Source organism: Molothrus ater, chromosome 8 (genome assembly GCF_012460135.2).
Source record: "Molothrus ater isolate BHLD 08-10-18 breed brown headed cowbird chromosome 8, BPBGC_Mater_1.1, whole genome shotgun sequence".
Taxonomy (NCBI): Eukaryota; Metazoa; Chordata; class Aves; order Passeriformes; family Icteridae; genus Molothrus; species Molothrus ater.
In genome coordinates, this window is record NC_050485.2 from 13,536,393 (window position 1) to 13,560,478 (window position 24,086).

Here is a 24,086-nt window from a genome sequence, read left to right on the forward strand (position 1 = left end):
AATTACTTCACTTTCATTGTCACAGATGGCTACTGAAGTCATTCTGTCTGATAGTGTTTGATCAAGCATTTAACATTTTGAATCACAGTGGACTAATAAAATTCAGAATGAATCTTGAATATTTTAACTGGATTAAGTGTCTGAGAATCTTTTTGTCTCAATGTGCCATGCTTTTCTACCTTAAGAAAACCTCAGGCACCTTAAAGCTGTGGTATTAAAGATGCTTTTTGCTGCTGAAGATGCTATAGAGTGATGAAAAGAATCCCACCTTTCCTTGGTGGCTCTGGCTGTTCCTTTCTCATCATAAAGTATGTATTAGCTCTTTCAGACAGCTGAACAGTCCCATTGTCCTGGGCACAGAAAAGCATAAAATCACTGGCAATCACTTTGCCATTGTGTTTGGAGAGTAAAGGACAGGACCTGACAAATGAGGCAGACCTTGAATCAGAAGAAGAGGTAGCATCAGATAATGCAGCTAAACAGTATGTCTAGCACAGATCAGCTCTGAATGCATTCTTGGCCAGCCATTCCTCTGGCAACCCATTTGCCAAAGAAGGGTCCTGATTTATCTTTCAGGTAGTATTGATCTTTAGTTCTAGTTCTAAATATTACTTTGTATTCAGCTTTAATTAACATTTGTGACAGCCTTGTAAACTTCCAGGAATGCTCAAAGAGCACTCATAATCCAGAAAATTATCTGGATGCTTATTTCTGTGGTTGTTCTCCTTACTCCCATCTTGCCACCCTCATCCTGGCAGCACATATTTGTATCAATATCAGTTTTCTAATGTAAAAAGCAGTGTACAAGGATTTGTGGGAAGGTCTTGGGATGAGTCAACTCTTGGCTGCTGTCTCAGCAGCAGAAGGCTGTGGTTTCCATTTCCACCTCATGTACTGGGCTCACACCCAACGCTTGGCACTGTCTTTTGGTGACAGGGGGTGTTTCACTGAGGAAGATGTCATCCTGAACATGACATGATGAACCCAGAGCTATTGTTTCTCCATCTGGAAATGAAAACCCCAAGGAATACTTCAGACAGTGCAGGAGCTTAGCTTAGGGCATGGCCAAACGTTCTCAAAATCATTGCTGTGGCCATTCACATGTGAGATGTTCAGGACGTGACGTTTCTGCCTGAGGAGTTTCTGCAGCATCACTGTCTGCATTGTTCTCATCAGTGCACAGCATCTGTTGTGCCATTTGTAAAACACTCAGATTTCTGTTAGCAAAGCAGAACTTTTTCTTCTGTGCAAGTTGCAGGAGCTGTAACAAGTCAGCTTTGCTGCTGCCTCTCCTTCCCACCTCTCTGCTGCTGCAGGGAGAAAGTCACTTAAATGTGTCTGCCAAGGGAAATACTGCAGCTGATTCCAGAGTTTTTGGTGCTATGGAGATGGAAGTTCTTTCATTATGGTGCATGTTGGAGGCTGGAGCAAGGGGCCAATACTGACAGTTTAAAACTCTCTTTAGTAAAGGAGGTTGATGCACCTAGGGAAAATCGAACATTTTTGGCTCATTATGATATTCTGCTTTCAATTGAATTTTAAAAAAAATATCTTTCTATTATCTGTGTCTGACTCCCTGTTACCCCAGATTTTCTGCAGTACTCTGTAATCTTACTACAGATTTCTGCTTGTTTTCTTCCACTTGTCAGAGAAAGAAACAAGGAAAGAAATCTTCCAAGTACTTTCTCTTTTTTCCTTTTGTTATAAACATGGAAAATTGCTGTGTGAGAACAGTGATAATAGCCAAGGACCAGACTTCAGCCCTGTGTTTTCATGCTTTTCCAGGGAACATGGTGATGATTATGAGCTGGTGCAGTCTCAGCCCATTAACGAGTTTGCTCTCATACAGAGAGCTGATAGCAGATTTCAGATTTGGGGCTAGACTCACACAAAGAAAACACTTGTGTTTGTTCTATTCTCTTCATGCTGGATGCCACACTGTAAAGCACCAGCCTTGCTGCTATCAGGGGTGAACTTCCCTCCCTTCACCACAAATCTAATCTTAAAGAGCAATTTAAAATGCACTATAAAAGTATCTTGTGGTGTCCTCTTATCCCTAGGCAGGGGACACCAGGATCCTACCAAGGACACCATCATGTTCTAAATGCCCTGATATTCACAACCTCTCTGTGGTCACTTTGGAGAGCTGAATCTTCCTCTCTGTCTGAGCTCAGAAATAACTCTCAGTGGAATTTGGTGGAAAAGCAGTTCTGAAAAGTATTTAAAAGTGAGAATAAATATATTACTTGGTACCACGACAAATACCTTTCATCTTTTAGGTGCTATGAATGTGCAAGTAAATTGGTTTGCAATTCTCATGACACAAAACTAAGCTGAGAACTGTAAATAAAATTTGTTTTGCATATCTCAGAAATAAGAAAGCATAAAAGAGAGCCTGATCTGTGAGCAAAGTTGCCTATAAAACAGACTCCTCTCAGGGAATCTAAGTAGTTTTCCTCTTTAACAAAAATATGGCAGTTAGATGCTCTGCCAAACTTTTAGTGGCTGAAAGCTCCAAGATCTCTGCAGAAATCTGGAAAGGAGCCATTTTGGAACATGATTTTTATCAACAGGGATTAGAAGGAATGATCAAAACAAATCTGAAGTTTTAACAAACAATCAAGTTTCCATCTTCACTGCTTAGATTCCTGCAGGTAGTACTAAATTGCAGGTAGCAGGTGGGACTCTTGTTCTTCATTAGACTTTAATATCAATTCATATATATTTAAAATTTATAACAGGTCTCATGAATTCAAATGAGACATCACAGTCCACAGATAAAACTGCAATAACAGTTATAGAGATTTTAGAAAATAGCCAACCCCAGGTGTTGACTCATGAATATTTATACACATCAGACATCAATGAAGCAAAACACAATTTAGACCTGATCCTATTCCAATAAAATGGATAAAAAAACCACTCAATACTAGAAAGACTCCTTTAAAAGATATCTGAGAAAAAAACGACAATTTTTCCCCATCTCCATGTGTATCCCCAAATATAGGGTGTGGTAGAGGGATCTTAAAACGAAAATATGGTTTTGCTTTTTTTACTTCTAGAGATGGTTATTCTTCTTCCTCAATTTGGAATATATTCTTATCTAAGTGCATGTAAGCAAAGCTATTTTTTGCATACAAAATTTTTTAATTGTGTCACAATATTTGAGTTTAAGCATATATTCTTTGCATGATAAATTTCATGAATAAAAGCAATCTCTGTGACACCTGTGAAAGGGAATACATACATAAAAACAATTTAAAGTCAGTAAAGATTTTATTTATATAACTGGAATATAGCCAAATGGATTTTTCTCACTTAAAAAAAACCCATTCATTCAAACTGGGGAAGTTTCTATTCCAAAAAATTCTATTTGGAGTGTTGTAGGGAAGGAAAATAAACCAAGTCTGGAACTCAAATGAGTTAGATACAAACACCTGGTAAAGTATGAGCCTCTAGGTCAGATTCTGACTTTATTTGCACCTTTGTACATACTTGGATATTTCCATTAAGTTACATTGTTAAAGATTTATTTCATGGCAGTGAGACCAGGATCATGCACATGAATGTCTGACAAAACAGAAGAGACAGTTTGACAGATAAGGAAAGTAGGACCTGGACTTTATCTAGAACTTAGACGTTCCCTCTTCCCTCAGTTCTGCATTTTCCTCCTGAAAACAAAATTCCATGAACCAAGGAGACAGTCAAAAGGGGAGAGAAAATGCTTGTGGCAATAAAAATAATGTAAATAAAGGTTCAGAAAACATGATCCATTGCTTAGAAAGACCCAAATCTGTTCTTTTTTTCCTAGTGACTGAGGACGACAGGGGAAGTTGTGCATTCTGTTCCATTTTCCAGGAGTCTGACACTGTCCTGCACTGGCAGGTAAGGATTTACCTCGTGGCAATCAGATTTCATGAGGTCAGAGGAGCAGAGCTATGGATTCAGAACTTTTTATGTGTTCAGTAGCCTTTAGCTTTCTAATTTGTGTTAACTTCCAGAACTGGCTACAGTTCCAGGAACAATATTAATTCAATAAAACACATCAATATGAGGGAAAAAAAATTTTGCAAATATGGCAGAAGTGATACCTCAGTTCACAGTGGTTTGTCTTGAGCACTTAACATATGAGAGTTTTTTAGGAGCCTTTATGTATTTGTGATGAAGACATTGAATCCCAGATTTGCAGAAAACACTTAAGGATGTTATTCCATTAGTGTTCCATTTAAAGTATTTCACACTTAATTAGGTAACAGAAACAATATTAGACTTTGGTGTTTAAATTTTAATCTGGGTAAAGTCACAGTGAAAAATTAATGCTTTGATGGAAAATAATTATCTTGGGAATTATTTTGTCATAGACAATAGGGCCAAAAATAATTGTTTAAGTTCTGGCTTAAAGGAAATGCAAGAGGACATAAATAAAAATTCTTTCATGTGTGGGATCAAATGAGGACATTAAAGTAGGCTGCCCATCTGGCTACCTTGTAGGCAATTTTGCATTTTCTCTCATTTATTTTCATTACCTTTATTTTTAACACAGAATAAAGTTCTTTTGCTGAGCTTAGTGTTGCATGTGAAGGGGTAAATGTCCAGGTGACACATGACAAAAGTCATTACTTGGTTCACTGCAACTGTGTAAGGAAGAGCAACCAGTTTTCCTCACATGGTGTCCAGGATGAAAATCAGGTACAGGCAACTTGGCATCGATCCCACACTTGGGAAGGGACTGATGTCAGAGGGAACAAGTGGCATAGGGGAATAGAGGAGTTAGATGGCTGCTTGCAGCCTAAAACCATGACAGAGCCTCATCTGTCTCTGGGTATCAAGGTAAAAACAGGCAGTGGCAAACACCACGGGGCTTCTTTACATCAGCAGGGAATGTACTTTGTGTCTGCTTAGTCACTGTAACTGCTAACAGAACTCTGCAATATCTAGGGAAACAGCTTAGTGCATATTAATTTCTTGGAATCACTCAAATTAAAGCAGAAAGTACAGTCAGCTTTCTATAGACTCAAACAATTAAGGCAAATTTAAATAGATTAAACACATCTGTCTGTACTTAAGAAGAAAAGGGATTAGGACTTAAATGTAACAACATAACCCTTGTTCAGCTGTATGTCAGGCGCAGTTTGGAGCTCTGTGCTGCATGATGATTAAAATTCATACACAAGTTTTGCTAAGAGAGGGAAGACATTTCAATTCATATCTTCTAATTAATTAACAACTAAATATGACATAAAGACAGCATAAGAGAAGGAAAGGCTCTGAGTCATCTGATACCCTCGCACTTTGTTGCCATAAGGAGCACCATCTTTGCTACAGTTTCATGACTCTGCACTGCTCGAGCTGAAAATTAACAGTGTGCAGGACTTGTATGGAGCCTGGTGAAATTTGGTTTCCAAAATGAAATGGGAATGACAGAATGTGTGCCACATTCAGATGAGCAACTCAGATGTCAAACAGTCCTTCAGAGAGACCACAATGTTCTGTGTGAAAACCTATTTTAAGTGTACCAGGAGTACATTTAATCAAAGCAGCAGTGCTGGAGACTGCTGTGTGCTGTGGCCACAGAGCAGGGATGTGCTAATGGAGACAAGCTTTGCTCTCTCCTCTGCAGTGTGTTGTAACTCTGACACTCAGCTGTCACAAGTGGATCTGGAATGGATTTCCTTGCAGCAGCAGCATGACTGTGTCTGAGGGAACATCGGTGAGGGCAGGACAGCAGTGTGGCTGTTTCATGACTTTAGTCTGTATTGTTGGGGCTAGAAAGCATGGCGTGATTTGTAGCTGAGAAATCAAAGTATTAGCAAGCTGAGGGAGAAATCCCAGGTTTTTCTCAGTCTGTCACCAAACCTGGTAGTAATGATATTAAATGTAACATACATATACCCACTCATGGCAGGGAAGCAGGTGCACACAGACAACTTGCCTACCCAGGCAGATGTGCACCGCTGGATTCTCCCGCTGTCAGCACAGCGACTCTTCCAGCCGGGAGCGGCCCTGGCACCGCAGGGCAGCCGCACCGCCCAGCATCCCAAACCTGCAGCCTGCGGGACCGCCGGGGCTGCAGCTCCGGGAGGGGATTGCGGGACCGCCGGGGCTGCAGCTCCGGGAGGGGATTGCGGGACCGGCAGGGCTGCAGCTCCGGGAGGGGATTGCGGTGCCGGCTGAAGGATGCGGAGCTCCCCGGGGCTGCGGAACCGCGGCGCTGCCGCTCCCCCTCGCGGCCCCGCCGGCCCCACTCCCGGCGCTGGATACATCAGGAACGTTTGGGTTTGGAAGGCTGGTGCTGGGATACATCAGGCACATTTGGGTTTGGAACACTGATACTGGGATGCATCAGGCACATTTGGGTTTGGAACACTGATACTGGGATGCATCAGGCACATTTGGGTTTGGAACACTGATACTGGGATGCATCAGGCACATTTGGGTTTGGAACACTGATACTGGGATGCATCAGGCACATTTGGATTTGGAACACTGATACTGGGATGCATCAGGCACATTTGGGTTTGGAACACTGATACTGGGATACATCAGGCACATTTGGGTTTGGAACACTGATACTGGGATGCATCAGGCACATTTGGGTTTGGAACACTGATACTGGGATGCATCGGGCACATTTGGGTTTGGAATGCTGGTGCTTGGGTTTCTCTCTGTGGCACCAAGCAGCTCATGCAGTTGTTACTGCTGGCAGTCACTGCCCTTCCTCAGGGCGTTTGGAGGCTGCAGCAGGGCTGTGAAGAGAGGCAGGGCTCCAGCCAGGAGCTGCTGAGCTCAGGGAGAGGTGGGGGTGTTGGTACCACACGTTCCAGTGGTGTCAAGATGAAGCAAGTAGGCAGCATTTCTTTAAACACAAGAGATGCTCTCCTGCCTGCCCTGGCTGCCTCTGAATTCCCCCTGATGTTTGACCAAATCATTTGGATCCTTTCACCCTCCCACACTGATTTTTTTCTCCCAAGATTTCTATTGTTTTATGAAACATGTAACTACGACAATTGAACTTCAGAGCACTGTGGGAGTTTACAGAAAATGAACCAATGCAGTTTTTTTGTATTGTGTTTAGAAAATTGTTTACATTTTAAAAACAATACTATGAGCTTCTGGGCATTAGTCACAATTTTTTAATGCCTAAGAGGGAAAATAATGAACTTATTTTTGTACCTAAAAGAAATATTAGTGTCTAGAAGTATATCCTGCATGAGGTACATAGCTAGACATATGGCCAATGAGCCACTTATTTTAGATAAATACTGCATATATTTTATGCTAATTATTTGCACAGATATTAATCCATCAGAGACTAATTAACCAGTATCCTCAGATAACTTATACTCAGTGTTCCTGATATCACTAGGTTAGATTTCTTGTCAAAAGATTGATGTGATGAATCAATGAAGAATTTTTAATGAAGCAAAAAATAGCATAAAAAAGAATCCTACATAATGTAATCACAGGTGCTGAGCTCAAACACCTGCAGTATGACAGACGAAGAGATCTGATATCTTTATTAGAAAGAAATAACTGTCTTGTTTCCTTTCAAGGTAGATAATTTATTCATGACATGAAATTCAGGGAGTCCAGTAGTGACTTGTTTCTTTTCTTAGTCGGTCAAGTACAAATTAAGTTGATTTTAAATATGTTCTTTTTATGCAAAATGGCAACAGATGTTGGAGCAAATATTCCAGCATCACATAGTTTTGTTCCAATTTCAAACTGGTTTTGACATTAGCTTGTAATATGTTCTTTCCTCCACTGGAGGAATCAGAGGGTTCAGGGTGACCAAGTGTCATCTCAAGGTCTCATTGAAAAGTGAAGGAAAATTGTGAGATTTTAACTTAATAGTCTGAAATAATTATAGGGTCCACTACAGTAAATCCTGCCTCCTGAGTCTACTGAAAAAGAGCTGTACTCGAGGTTTGTGATACATCATAGCTCCCCCAGTGAGGATGACCCTGGGCAGCTGATGCCAGCAAGCAGTTTTGGGAAAGAGCTGATTGTAAAATGTTCCAGTAGCCTTGTAAGGACAGCTGCCCCAGTAGCTTTGCCAGTGTAAAGGGACAAAAGCATCACGGTTCCTTCATCCCTATGCCTTGTAATCTCAGTGTAAAGTATAGCTAGAGCATATGTGTATCTTTTCATTATCACCATTCACTTACACCATTGCTACCTCTTATGCTCTGTGAGGTTTTTATCCTCTATAAGCCTTTTATTCTCTCTGTGACTTTGCAAATGTACTTCACAATGCTTTGAAGATTAATCCTGTAATTAAAGGACATAGTTAAATAATAAAATTCTGGCTTGCTTATACTGAAGAGATATGTACAATCTTCAACCATTAAATTGCATCTAAAAGCATATTTCACTCAAAGAAACAAAGTACCAGCAATTATTTTCAAAGGAAGGATTTAAAGCTGCTGATTCATGACATACCACCTAAGCATGAATGTTGTATAGTATGCTTTGTCTGGAATACACTTTAGTTAAGGTGTAATGTTTAATTCATCTCTACTATTTTTATATGGCAGTAGAAATACCTTTCTTTCTTATTAAACAGAAAGGGCTTCATTTTCCCAGTATATCAAGGTAAGAAACCACAGCTGATTCACGAGGCAGTGATATGTGCTGAATAAAAATCTGAATATCCTACAGAACAAATTACTCCAATCCCTATTTGATGCATTGTCTGCCTATGGACAAGCAGGTCATAAGCTCATTCAAGCTCTGTTTCTTCAGTCACCAATTTGCTCTGATACCTGCCTTTGTTGGAGAAGCTGCCCCACATCCCCTGCCATAACAAAGTCATCCTGCTGCCTGAGCAACAATAGACTGAGCAGTCCAGCCCTCTGCCAGAATTCAGCAAGGCACATGTGGAAGTTACAGTCATACAGTCATCAGATATATGGGCAGCAGAATACCCTGCTTCTCCTCATTTGTATTGAAGTGCTTCACCTGGGGGATGATTTTATCCACTTGATCTTTCAGTTTTGGCTTGAAATAGAACCCTGGTGGTGACTTTTTATAGTTAATGGTCCATCTAAGTCCACTAGGACTTTCCTTACCTTGCAGCCATAAGAAAAAGAAATGACATGTTAAGCTCAAAATATTAATTCTGTCCTTTTTTTTTTTTTAGGATAAAAGGATTCATCTGATAGAGTATTATAGGAGTACTGAGTGAAATGCTGTCTATCCTGTGAGTAAAAGTCTGAGGGTAGAATGGACCGAATCATAACAAATGTTTTGCTGAGTAGCAAATACCTGTAGGAAGCATGACCTCATTGAGTAATTGATGTAATTTTGATTTAAGTCAGCAATATCATATGCATTACTTAAAACAGATTGAACAAAATACTGCAATGTACCAACTCTGTACAGGCTGTATAGGGTAAGGGGGAATTTTGGGCAAACGCAGGGGAGGGAAAAGCAACAGTGGAAAAGATTTGATGGAAAGGGTTTTACTGAGTCTGAGGCCTTGACCAGAGAAGGGGGGACCAAGAGAGTGTTTATAAGCTGTGGGAGGTAAAGCTGGTCAATGACCCAAGGATTATGGGCCCTGCTCAAAAGGTCTTGGCCTCAATATAGCTCAGAGAGCCAACATTGCTGAGGTGTTTCAGTCTTATAAACTGTCCTGCACAGATATCTCTCTCTCTTTCTTCCTCATTCTCTGCCTGGAAGAAAATGCACTATTTTAGTTGCCCTATGTGATCTTTTCACTTTTGCCAGTCGATGCTGTAAGGGAAAACAAAGAATTGAAAAGCAGTGTCCTTTCTATGGAACAGGTAGCAACAATCCTGTAATCTCTATTTGAAATCTATTGGTAACTGGAAATAGAAATAGGGTGGTCTTTCTCTTTGATTTTAAAGAAAGGTGCTGGACTGACAAGATTAACTCTTGGTACTAGTGTTTGTCCTCCTGCGTTTCTCCTAAAAAACTTCCTGTTACTATAAACTCAGGTTTCTCACTTCCTAATTGCTACTCTTAGTGAGGTCAGGTTGTAGCCTGGTTTTTTATCTGGAAAGCTATAGAATTTAGATTTCTTAAAGGCTGTCAGAGGCTGAAAAATAAAGAAACAGTTCCAGTGGGAAATATTTGACAAAAGCAGTGTTAAAGGGTCAGCCCTTGTGAAATCCCAGGGTAATGAGATGCTGTCAAAGCATAAATTGCCTTCTAGCAACTTACTTTAACGTCTATATGCATGTATATATATATATATATATATATATATCTCCATAATTTTTCTTTTTTTAATCTTTGTGCATCTTTAGAGCAGAGTGTGAAGGCAAGGAGGGAGCACAGGCAAGGGATGTCCCTATTCAATCACAGCCTAGTCTGTGTTTTATACAGAAAGAGGGTAGTAACAAAAGAACTAATTTCAATGAGAGTAGCAATCCCACACCAATTGAAGTACTTTGAGGAGAATTTTTTGGAGATTCTGTGACCTTTGTAAATAATTGCTCCTCATTGTTGAAAAGCCAGGTGGCACACAGAACAACCTGCAGCACATGAAGCAGCAATCAGTGCAGGGTGCTTTTTCCTTCCTTCCTGTGTCAACACTAAGCGTTACATTAGTTTTGGTCTCTCTTGTCATAACTTCACATATGGCAGGTGCCATTCCTGCTTCCTGTAGACTGGCACAGCTAGGACACCACCAAAGCTCCTGTTAATTCATCCATGGTGTACATGTGCATGAATGAAAAGCTTGATTCTAAGGAAAGGGGTTATTCTGAGGATCTTTTAATACAAAATTTAAAAATTACTTCTTTTATCTCTCACTTAATTAAGTTTTTTAAAGATAAAGCAGTACATAATTTCCCAAAATTTTGTTTCTTCAAATATTTGTATTTTAGATATTAATCATGGAACTCTTTTTATGCGGTATGTGTTCATACCTTGTTTTGAACACTGGCACTGATTTTTAATTCTTCTCCTTTCCTGTATTTGTGCTATTAAAACAGAAAATCTGAGACCTCAATGACTGTTAGAGCTGATACAAAATTTTTCAGTAGACAAGTATGCAATTGTGACTGCCAAGCATCAATATTGCAAAAATCTTGGGTTTAAATTGTATAGCGTGAGGCTACAAATACAGCATTACATTTTCTTAAAAATTACTGCCTAAAGATTGTGGTTGTACAAATAGCTCTGTACCATGGAAATGGCAGGACAGGAAAAGGATGTTCCAGTGCTAAAAATGTGCCCCCATTTTAGTACAAATTATAAATTATTTAGAGGGCAAATTCAACAAAGTGGCTCTTTCTACAGACATAGAGTGACAATGTCCAAATCTGAGGAAGTGTTCAAACATTTAAATTTAACAGGACCTGTCTGAAAGAACAAGGAATAAAAGCTGTATGAGTGGTGAGAGTTCAGTTTGCATGTATGCATGCAATAGCTCCTAGTGTAGATGTTTAGCTTGTCCTTGGGCATTTTGAAAGATGCCTGTGCCTTATGTTGCACCCAGACACCCAGCTCAAGCAGCAGCTGAATGATGCTATAGTAGAGGAAATGTATTGTATTTGAATATTTGTATTTGAATATCTGTATAGAGGCTTTGCCCCAGAGGTCCCGGTTGTTCTTGATGGGCTGAGCTGTGATGTCCTTAATTGGGCTGCAGCTGTGACCAACGAAGACAACTGGGATAAAAGGGGGTGGGTTGGCCAGTCAGGGAGAGCCTTGGAGGAGCCCTGAACTGAGAGAGAAGAGCATGCAGAAGAAGGAGTCTGTGCTGTGAAGATCTGCAGCCATAAGAACACACTGAGGAGGTATGGACTTTAGAAATCTGATAACAACAATGTAAGACTCTAGAGAAATAATAGAACAACAACATGATGCTGCTGCTGCCACCAGCTTCACATCCTCCTGTCCTGGTGCAGGCCCTGAAGGAAAACTGCCAGCCCTAATCCTGCTCAGACTTTCAAGCAGCCCAGTGTTTGTGTACTAATGAAGGCATGGTTGCTTTAAAGGAGAAGAGATATGTTTGGATATGCAATTATTTATTTTATGTTTATTCATGGCCCTAACTTCTTAAGTGAATCCAAATGATTGCTATTTAAATTATGTAGTGCTATAAATCTGTTTAAATTTTTGCTCAAGAATACATAAATAGAAAAATACATCGCTGGCATATTTCTGATCCCATCATAAACATTCTTTGCAGATTTTTGTTTGAGAACCATTTCTGGCTAATGTAAAGCTGGCTGCCCAAGCTTTAGTGTCTTCTAACCTGCTAGAAAACTCAGTTAAGTACTAGAATTCAGCCTTGTCATCGTGGTGCTGTTGTAGCTGCTTAGAGGCTGAAGTACATTTCTTTAAACTCGAGTGTCCATAGTGTTTCTTAAAGTCAGTGACTTTAAATGGCATAACAGAGGAGGGAAATCCAGAGCCATTTTTATTAGAATGCTAACCTACTCTTGCAAGGTCTTTGAACATATTAAAGCAAAATTAGAAACACTCCAGGTATCCCTGAAAATATGATGCCTGATGAGAAGATGATTTTAACCCTAAATCAGACATGAGACTAATATAAGGAAGAAATAGAAAGAGCTTACGATCTAATCTACACCCAATGCTAACAAACATGTTAAAAATAAATTCAGGCTTGTCATTTCTGTCAGATTTTAGAAGGTAGAAACTCTTGTGTTTAGACTCTCTGTAACCAGGTAGAGGAGGGCAGCCTGTAAAGCACTGTCTCCCCTGAGGCCACAGGAATGACTTGGGGTCAATATTCTCCTCTGATAAACAGTATAAAATCTGATTTTTCAGTGCTTGAGTAGTGCTAGCTTCATATACTGCCAAGATTTTTATTCATTTTAAACTGGGTTAAGAAAAATCAGCTTCTCTGTCATTTTTCAAAATCTTTCTCTTAGGCCTCATAATTACTGAAACTGAGTTAGTAACTTGGCACACCCTGCTTTTATTAATCAGGGCTCAAGGACTAAATCATTGCAATTTAGATGTATGTGGAAACAGTTGGAAGACACAGCTGAAGTCCTCTAATGACTAGTTGTGGTAGACAGCCTTATAAAGCCCTAATAATATTTTGATTATTCAGCTCTGATAGCTCTGATATTTCTGAGTACTGGGCTATCAATTAGTGAAATCATGAAACCTGATATTTTGATCAGGGAAAAATGGTGTATGAAACTGAAAAGAAGCATCATTAGTTCTTTCACCACTCTGCTGTAGGTAGGGATATCTCTGTTGAATGTCTTCCACAGCAGCCCATAATTAAATATCTGCTTTATACAACAGATGATAAAGTGACAGCTGGGAGTGGGTAAAAAATACTGGGAAATCCAGACGGGATCTGAAGATCATGAGCTTGAGGAGAATATATTGCAAAAAAAAAAAAATCTTTTCTGTTTGTGTTTCAGATTTTGTATTTACTGCTAAGTTCAGCATCATGCAAATTGACTCTTGACAGAGGAATGAGCCAGAATTCTTGCATTCCACAGAAATATTTTCCTTGCTTTCATTATATTTTTAATCTCTCCTAAATGTAGAATGTGTGTGGGCAGAATTTTCACAAGCATTGTTGCTGGTATTATCAAATACTCCAGAAGCCTGATTATGATATACATTTGGTCTCTATTATACCATGAATTAGACATATCAGTTAATTAGTTATCAGCTGCTGTTCCTTTGTTTGTACAATGTATTTATTTACCATGAAAAGAAATTAGATCTTTTTTTAGATTAATTGGGTAAATGTACATACAATAAAGTGGCATGGGGGAGGAATTTGAGATCATTCTATTAATTGCTTAGTGGCTAATGGGAGGTTGAACTCCAAAATTATTTCTGCTTGAAACTTCTCAAAGCAACAAAAATCATGGGATAAATAACTGAGTGCACTCTCTGCCTCTGATTTCCATTTTTGTCTTCTTTTGATGGAGCTGCATTCAAAAAAAGGTTTCTTGAAAATTCAGAATTGTATTTATATAGATGAAATTCTGATGGCATACCTTGTGTAATAATGTTAAATTTAACAGAATAGGTGGCACCCATTAAGCATGTCTGAAGTAACTCTTATTTCTGGTCTCCTGATTTACAGAGGGTATGTTAATGTTCACCATCTTATTATTGAAATTTTAAAATTCTGTCCTTGACGTACATTGGAGTCATTCACACAAAGCAGCTTACCTGTGCACATCCTACCTCTTTTCACTGTCAGGAAAATGAATCTGTATTTGAGAGATCCAGTCTGTATCTGTTTTGGCTGCTAATTATAAAATCAAAAGCTTAGAAATTGGATTTTAGTGCAGTTCTGTTTGAACAAACTCAGTGAATCCAGAGCAACTGTGAGCTCAGATGCAATTGGGCATTTCCTATAGCTAATGAGCAAAACAGCAAAAAGGGTGTTGGGACAGGATTATAAGGGCTGAATTTTGCTTTCACAGGAACTTCAGTGGCTTAGCAGAAATAACCCCAAAACGATCAGTTGAAGCTGTCATCGAAAGCTCATCATGTCTGAAAGACCAAAGAATAAAAGCTGTAAGAGTGGTGAAAATTCTGTTGTCTGTACGTATGCAATATAATAATTCCTAGTGTAGATGTTTAGCTTTTACCCTTAGGTATTTTGAAACATGTGTGTGCTTATGTTGCAAAGAATAAAGGCTCCCAAGCATGTGAGACATCTGCCCCACCTCTGAAGCTGTCCTGCTTTCAGGGGACATGACAAACCCTTAACTCTGAGCAGGGGCCAAAAAATCTGGGGGTTACTTTCCTACCAGGGCTCTCAGTGTCATCTGATGGAGCCTTAGCTTACTACTTGCATTTTAGTCAATTTTTACAATTAATGCCTGTTTTAAAGGCCCCTTTTTAAAGGTGTTGTTTAAGAGCTGCCAGGGAGCACTCATTTTATGTGTTAAAAGGCAGAAATTCAGAATAAATATAGGAGATCAACCCACTTGGATGTAATATAGTTCCCTTATGGAGCATGGGCAGCTAAAGAGAGCCAACAGCTCTGACAATAATTTGGTCATTAACCCTTGCAGGCCAGACTGAGCCAGTGTTGAGCACTTCAGTCCCAGGAACAAGTGGCATCTCTAGAACTGCAAACATATTCCAGGCTGTGGCCCTGCTCAGAATGCAGGGCCAGGCAAAGGGAGCAGAAATAGAAAGAAATAGGGATCAAAATGGATGCAGGTACAGTAAAGTGGCTTTCCCACAATTTATCTCACTGGTAACTATGTTCAGCTATTCTTTATTAAAATTATGCTTAGTACAGTCCTCAACCTTCCAAGCATGGAAAGAATGTTTGTGACCATTGCTGATCTGAAGGTTTATGAAATCTCCTGATTTCATGCAATTCTGTGGTAAAACACTAGAGGAACATGAGGGCAGCATGTAAAATGAGGGTGGAATACTCCACAGGTAATTAATCTTCTATGGCTCTTTCAGTTCTAGATTACCATGATTAAATGTGCTCTAGACTGGTAGTGAATGAAATCTGTTACTAGTGTTGTTCAGAAGGTTTTTCACAAATCCTTCATACCTTTTTCTAAGGCAAACATGGTGCTGTAAGATACATAGCCCAGTTCAATGTTTTACACTAATATGGGAAGAATCTATAAGCATTTAAATTCTTTTTTTTTTCCTAGAATACAAGCCAGAAGGAAATTAAAGTCCAAAAAAGGGGAAATTCTATAGACTTAAGGATGTTTTTTAGTCTAAGTTGTAACTAACAATTCATTAGCTATTTGGGAATGCTCAGGCAACATCCTTACCAAGCATGCTCAAAATGACCTACAGTTAAAGGATTTCTGCTCATGATTGAGATAATTAGAAATTAGCCTGTGTTAAAACTAAAAGAAGTTACTCAAACAATTACATCTTTCTGGACCCATGAAAAACATTATTCTGACACCTGTTAAATTCTGCAGAAATCTTATGTATCTAGAGGGTTAGAAGAAGGAAATTTAACTTCAGAGAAGGTCTGAATTTCCTCAACACTACCAGGTTGAGGAAAAAATAGAACTCTAATGCAAATATATGTGTCATAAGAGATTGAGTACTCAGGAAATGAAGCTGCTTGCAAGAAAGTACTATTAAGGCATTAAACCAGTGGAAAAAAAGTGTAGAAGAGAGGGTTACTAAGGGTTATGAGAAGTCACATAATCCATCTCTCTGCCTGAAGGAAGGCTAGAAGAGTAGTGCCTTCAAAGCCAACCTTGAGGCACTGTGCTTTACAGCTCCACTGAAGCCAATGAGGCAGAAAAATTTAAACCTTTCTGATTCAAGCAAGCAAGAATTGCCACCCCTGCCCCAGCTTTGGACACTGGTGGTGGCACATCTGTCCATCCATAGACCCAATAGCTGGGCACAGACAAGCAGTCTCATGCAGCACCACTGCAGCTTCAGTGGCTGGAGAGGAGGCAAATTTGCCCTTCTGCCTCACAAATCAGTCACTGCATTAGCCCTTCCCAAAAGCCTTTCATAATTACATATTCTGCCTCAGTTATGGCTTCACATCCCTCAGTGTGGCTTCACACCAGTCCTTGTGGTTTCTTTGTAGGCAGCCTGGGGAGGATGGAGGAAATGCCTCTCAAATATTCCACACTTGCACCCAGTTCTTAATCCTGCCATTATCCTCCCAAGACAGGTATTTCAGGAATAATTAATTTTTTGCCTTGCTTTCCTATTTTTCTCTTTAAAAATGTCACTAAAAACCATCTAATGCTATTCTTTGCAAATATAAGGAAAAAGGAAACGAATGTTTGCATTTTGCAGAATTCTTGAGAACAGGTGAGGAGGATAATAAAGATAGGCAGACCAAGATAAAACAGCAATTTTGCAATCAGAGGAGCCTCCAAGCTCAGCTAGTAATAGAGACTAAAGTCAAGACAAGCTTCTAATAAGGCCAGTAGTAGCTCACCATAATTATACTTTACAGTAATGCCACTTCATCATCATGGCACAGCTATAAATAGAATATCATCACTTCACATTTTCCAATAAACTCAATACATTCTGAAATAAGGTAATAAAATCTGTGATTTCAAATAGTGACATACAGCAGCTGCTATTTACCACAGAAACCCCCTTAATAAATGCAGTATTGTATTTCAGAAGAGAGACTGAATTTTCTTCTGAAATGATAATTTATTTATTTATGGCATATCTGGGTCAGTGCTTGGTCAGTTGTTTGGTGCATGTGGAAAATTGATTTCTGTGTATATTATTCTGTGATGAAAGAAGAAATCAACTGCATAGCACTGAAGTATTTTCACTGTTTTACCTCTTTCCATCAGGTAACTTTCCAAAATCTGTCTGGGAAAACTGCAAAGAAAGCAATGCCTCATTTGCACTTAAATAATTTTACTAAGGCCAAAAGGAAGACTTAAAGGGCCACTCAGCAATCATAGGAGTTTATTCAAGCAGGATCTAAATGCAAATGTCTGAACTTCTTGAATATATTCAGTTCAGCAATTCCAGTTAAGATCCATAGGTATCAAATATTATACTTTGTATTTGTAGTAAAAGACCAAGGTTTCCTTTTATTAGTTATAATCTGCATCCTAGTAGTTTTAAGAGGAAGCTGCAAATGTTTGCAAAGTTGCAAACATTTATTTTTGCAACTTTGAGATTAATTATTTGCTTCATTTGCACTGTTTCTCTTCAGCTTTTGTGATTCAACTCATTGGGTGATGAAGTGTTGAGGTTCTCTTTAGAAAACATGGACTGTGTGGAGCACAAAGGACAGCAGTCACAGACATTAGAAAAGCTGGGTGGCAGGGGTCAGCCTTTTCTAAGAGGAAGTAAAAGGCCCATAAAAAGTGTAGGCAGACAAGGTAAAGTAAACAAACCTGATATAAAGGGAAGAAAGGCCCAATTCCTCTTTCCAGGTTGAGATAAGGTCCTTGTTTAGACAGGAGGCACTGATGAAGCATAGACAGGGCGTTCTGCTAGATGCTTCCCTCATGCAGCTGCCTTTGGAAAGATGAGCCAGACCAAGCTTGGGTTGGGAGGTGATTTGGGCAGGTTTTGTTGTGCCCTCAGCTGAGGGATGCAGCCAAAATGTTGCATGCCCAGTGGTGATTACTGATGGCATAGACAACAGCAAATTATTGTTTACAAGAAATGCACTATTCCTCCTAGAAAAAACATTTCCCAGAGTTACTGCAGCTTTCTCAGAGATCTGACAGAAGTGATTCTTCAGGATCTTAGTAACAAGAGTATTGATGCAAAGATCATCTCACAGGGTATCTGGTTCCAGGGCCCATTTGATCCTGCACCCCTAGATCTTTGAGAGCTACAGAGCTGGAAACCCCTTCATAAACTCTTCATTTGGAGCAGCAGCACTCAGCTGCACTGACATAAAGCAAATTGGCAAATTAGCCATGCATTTGTATGCAGTGTTCTCACATGTGGGGCACTTTGGGAAATGAGGTGGCCTTGCTAGCAGGCTCCCAGAAGCTGCCACTCTGCTCTGCTGTGCTGAAAGTAATTTAGATGTATTGTGTTTCTGGGTCCTCTTCATCCTCCTGTTCCCAAAAGGCAGGAGTGCTAGTGGAAAATTATTAAAACCTGCTTTTTGAAGGTGACTTGAGACATCAAAAGCACTTCATTGCCAAGCTGCTGGGCTGCTTGCTTCTCCAAGAAAGTCAGCAGAGAGTAGTGTTATAGAATAAATAGCAGCTCAGCATCACCATCACCTGAAATGGATGATATGCAGGCAGGAGAAATGCTTGAGCATCCTAATATTCAAAGTGAGATCAATAGAGACAGAGTGGTAAAGAGAGAACAGTGGACAAAGGTGTAAGTGAAAAGATGGATCCTGCTGGTAATTTCAGACTCTAATCTACCTGTCACTTGGTAGAAATGTGCATGTTGCTTCATATATTGCCAATATATCATATATAATGTTTTTTATTATATTGCATAAATGATGTCCCCATTATGCCTGTACTGCATCTCAGTAACAAATTCACTACTTTAGCATTCCTGCTTGGATTTCACATTGAGGTTTGTCAGCTATATGAGCCTTCATTCACTTTGTCATCAGTGAAAATTTACTTTCTTGTATGCTGCTCTTATCACTTTCAGACAAACAGAAACTGTGTTTGGTGACTCACTAACAGGAAGAGAACATTCCCTCTTACTGTGAGGTGATAATAATGACAGTAAATCTTCCTGTGACCTTAGTTAGCTGTCATTTGCTAGGCAATTCCTGTGTGTCTGAAGAGCTGTAATGTAGCCTATGGTTATCAAAAATAAGATTAGAAAAGGTGTGAAAATGATGGTTATTTTTTAAATTTTCTCTTGTATGCATGAAAGCTGTTTGGGATCTATTTCATATTTTTCAGAATTCTGCCTATTTAAACTAACATATTGAAATTAGATTTCATTTTAAAAAATGAAAAAAAAATTCAAAAATTTCAAAAATTCTGAAAACTCACAGCCTTCATGGAGGTAACAACTCCATTGAGGTAATTGAAAACTTTGGGGCACCAAACTTTACAAGAAGACGAGAGCTGTGTTTGAGCTGTAGCAGAAAGGCTCTCCAGAAACTTACTTATTGCTCAGCTACTGGAGCAATTCCTAACAGAAGCAGTCTGTGCCAGAAGATCCTGTTCTGTTAGACACTTCAGCTGGTGGTGTAAATTGTATTTAAACCAGGGCCATTTAAAGATTATTCAGACTGTCCAGGAGAAGTGACTGGCAGAGTCACAGTCATTCTTAGTGCACTGGAGCTGCAAAGCTCCTGTCAGACAGGACGTGACTGAGAGGTATTGGAGACTCCAGGGGTGCTGTCAGAACACATTAACAAACCCATTTCTGCATTTCTGTCATCACATCAAGATATCTTTGGCTCACTCTCTTTGGAAACATTTAGTGTTTCAAAATCCTGGGTCTGAAAAATCTTCATGACTTTCATATTTTGGCAGCTACCTTTTAAGAGCAGTTAGGATTCATTCCCTAATATTTTTCAGATACCAAGACATGTTTTGTGGAAAGGTACTGTAGAAATGCAGCAGCTTTGATTTCTAATGAGAAGCAATGCTAAAAGGTTAATGACAACAGCTAGCTGTTTGGTTTGTTCCATAAATTAGCCTAACCAGAGGGGAGGGGGTTCAAATCAAACAAATTTTTAAGAGTCCATTTTAGTTTAGTCCATAATGTGAAGAAATTGTGCATGACAATTATAAATGATAAAATTTCATCTCTGCTGTCCTTGTATTCAAAAGAGTCAGATCTAGAGGAGGCACTGGAGAGAAACAGCTTGCTGGGCATTGCTGCCCATCCACTGTGTGACAGCCTGTGGCTGCATTGCAGGGAAGCAGCAAAGCCTTGGAGCATTACTGTAAGGGAGGTCAGTCTGCACAACAGCCTCTGCCCTGTGACTAAGCTGGAAAACTACTTCAGGACTATTCAGAACTTTAAAAGTGGTTTTGAAGTAAAGAGGATGAGTAAGTGAAGACAGAATAGGAAGTTTCTGTACAACTCACGTTTTTTGGCTGAAGCGAATACAAGAGGACTGGTGGATATTAGTGGAAAGTAGGTAGCAGGTACTCTGCTTGAGTAATTTTAGTTGTGTTTAATTTGTTTGTAAATATTGGCTGTTCATTTTTTTTTTCAGTTCAGCATTTTCCCTGTCAGAGGAAAGGGAAAGCTTTGCAGTGTCTCAGCTGTTGGTCAAGCAGCCTGAATACTTTCATTAAATTCAGATGGAAGAGACAACTATTTGTGGAAGCCAGACTAGTTCTTTCATCTATTTGGGTAATAACTTTTGAGGGTCATAACTGGGGGAGGTGTTAGTTTGTAGATATTCTCTTTGTAGACATTCTCACAGTTATCTCCAACTGTGTAAAAGCATCTGGTTTATTAAGGCTTCTATATAATATGAGAATTTACACAATAATAGTTTCAATATTGCTTCAGCATAGTGCACTTGTTTAGTTCAGAGTTAGCACAAAGGAGTATGGAGTTACTGCAGATAATGTAAGTCAAGCCACCCCTGATGCTGCTCCACAGGAAGCTCTGGTACATCAGTTCAGTCTGGACCACCCTGTACTGCAGTACTCTTAGCCTGAAATGTTCACTGACACATTCAGCGTCCAAGGGACTGCAGCAATGGACAGTGGAAGTGTTTTACTAGAGGTGAAAAGCTACATTCCCCTTTGTCTTTATTTGTTTACTAAAAATTCAGAATTGTTGATCCTAGAGAAGAAATGTAGCTCTTTAGCACAAGAATTCAGTTGACTTTGTTGCTGTTGAATCCTAAATATTTTAAGAACACTTCAAAAGCAGTGATTTCACCTCACACCCCTCCTGCTTGGTGAGAGCTCAATCAGATCTAAGTTCTCCATCACAGCATTTCAGGCCTCAGCTCTTAATAGATATGCTTATTAATGTATATGCTAAAGGAAGCATATGGCTTTGCAAATCAGGGAAGATTTTATTTAGCAATAGAATTTTATTTAGAGATTGCTCATTAATTCTTTAAAACAGCTTTTGGTTACAAGTATTTGCTTAAGTTTATGCAACATAAATTGCATATAACTAAAACTCAAATTATTTCTTATGAATAATGTATTTGAACAAATATAGGCCTTCAATGTATTTGCAGAGCATTTGTAGTCAGCTCACAATTTTTATGTCTGAGCCCATTTTTTCAAGTTGTTTACTCGTTTAGGTTAGAAGTGGGATTTTATATGTCTCCAAGTGTTTACTATGCAATTCTCAAGATGTGTGATTTACTGCTTGAGGTGCTTTTTTCCATCTCCTTGAAAATCTCTGGGAGTCCACCTGCCTAATAGCATCCTGAAACATTTATTGTGTTTGGGTTTGCTGTGCAGGTAATGGAAGGGGAAGCATAAACTGATGAAAAACATTTCTCTGCTTCTTGTGCAAATATTGAATTCATGCAATGGTTGTGCCATCATCTAATAAACTCTTTTGCATTCCTCCTATATGAAAATGTATATGTCCAAATATTCATGGCTAAATAGAATCACCCTATGCATGAATTAGCATAATTCAGATTAAAGCAGTGGAATAAACCTTGAGAGATACTTCAAGAGGAAATAATTTTGTTGCCAAGTCATGTTTTCTGAAACAGAAATGTTTCTTTCAGATCAGTTTCTGAGCACCTGCTGGAAGTGTTGCTGTTCTGGACCCCGATGTCCTGGTGTAGCCCCGCTCAGCCTGACTCTGGCCCTTCAGAGCTGGCATGGACTCAGGTACTTCTCATTTCTTTCAGCTGATGCATTTCAACAGTTTCTGCTCCCCACTCAACCCCTTGCTGGTCATTCAGTCACCCCAAGGCTCCAGTCACACTTGTGCTTTGAAAGGGACAGCTCAGGGATGACAAGCCCATGAAAATGAAATGGCTTTCTTCTGTGGCACTGCTTTTCCTGGGCAACAGGATTTCCTGGGAACCAGAAACTCTGTGGCCAAAGGGCTGCTTGTTCTCCCAACCATTCAAATAACCTCTCTGACTGGTGAGAGTTTCCTGTCAATGCAAGGGATGGGGGGAAGCCACCTGTGGGGCTTTCCCGTTCTATTCCCTTTCCACTCAGATCTCTGAGAAAAAATGAGTCATGGATTGGTTTCCACAGATCAGTGGCCACCACCCTCTGCCAGGGGACTGAGTTGCCAGGACAACTGTTGCCAAGACATGCTGCTTTTCCTCGGGAACCATTTCAGAGTGTTATTTCTGTACAGCAAACCATCTCCCATGTCTATTGTTACACCCACGTGAGAAGCTATCAGAGTTTTAGTTCCATGTGGAGATTGGGAAAGAGCAGCAAGGGAAAACAAGTCCAGTTACCAAAGGGGAATTTGTGATCCTAGAGGGATCGGCACAAACTTTGTGGTCTGTCAGACCATACATGCACTCTGAAAACAGAGATCCCAAAGCCCAGAGCTGGGAGCCTCTTCAAACCATGAGATCAAAATAAATTCCCAAGCTTGTAAAAGTTTTTAAAAATATTTAGTTTGGAATAGGATAAGATCCTTGGGGATATTCTGCCCTGTAATAAATAGCTATATAAGCTCTTGTGATTGAGTACAGTGGCTCTGATCAACCTCTGCATGTGCTGGAAGCAGCAGGTATCATCACCTCACCCAACCTGGGACATGTCTTTTGTAATGACTGATGTGTCCTCAAAGGATCACTCTTTTCCCTTGGGAACTCACTGCTTGTGAGTTTTTTATCACCTGAAAGATTGCCTTAGCTTCACTTTGTTAGTGGTGCATACACAGCAATAAAGAATCCCATTGTTACAGATGATTTTAGAGTTTATGATTCAAACTGCATTCATTTCCTTTTCTTTTTGTATCAAATTCTTTTTGTTCAAGTGGAAAATGGTTTTGATTATTCTGTAATATGAGATAGCATTCAACTGAATGGCTGTAAGTTAGTTAAATGGATAAACTCCTCGGTTAAGAAATAGAAAGAAATTTAACACTCGTCTTGTCCACCAGAGGTCCCTTACAGGCCACTTTATTCATTGGTGGCTGAGCTTTCACTTGCCTAGTTAGCTTCCATTGTTTTCCCTATGGAGTACTTTTGGATCAGCTCTTGAAATGCAGGTCCTGAAGACCCTACTAATGACTTTGAGTCTTTTCCAGAATCATTAACTTAAAGAAGCAGAAAGGAAAAATTCTGCTGAAACATAATAAAAATCATAAAGAACTGTAGGGACTGCCTTGATCCCATAACCTTGGTAGGTAATCTCAGTATTTACACCTGCTTCACAAGTTTTGCTGGGCATATTAAAGGTTCTTGAGTGTGAGTCAACTCTATACCCCGTATCACTAAATCTATATGGGATCCTTATCTGGATTCTTATCAGCTCAATCTTCACAAAACCTTTCTCAATGTACACTTAAGTTGAGAAGCAAAATGTGTTTACAGCTTCTGATACTTCACTGTATTTGAATGTCAGCTCTTGCATAATAGTGTAGGCTTCTGCTTCATAAATGTTTGCTGCAAAATGATGAAAACCCTTGAGAAATCTTTATTTGACAGATCAGTTGTCAAATGTGAACAACTCATACAGCTTTGGCAAAAGCTGCCATTCTGCATCTTCTGTTGCAGCCAGAGTGAAGAGCTGGAAATCTGCCATGGT

At 39.5% G+C, this 24,086-nt stretch overlaps 1 protein-coding gene across 1 annotated transcript in view; it reads left to right on the forward strand.

Annotated features, from left to right (window-relative positions):
• Positions 1-24,086, forward strand: part of SFTPD (surfactant protein D) — a 74,764-nt gene that overhangs the window by 26,418 nt on the left and 24,260 nt on the right. The window contains 3 exon segments of the mRNA XM_054515607.1: positions 3,812-3,885; positions 9,143-9,202; positions 22,088-22,193. The gene's annotated coding sequence lies outside the window, so the exon portion shown is untranslated.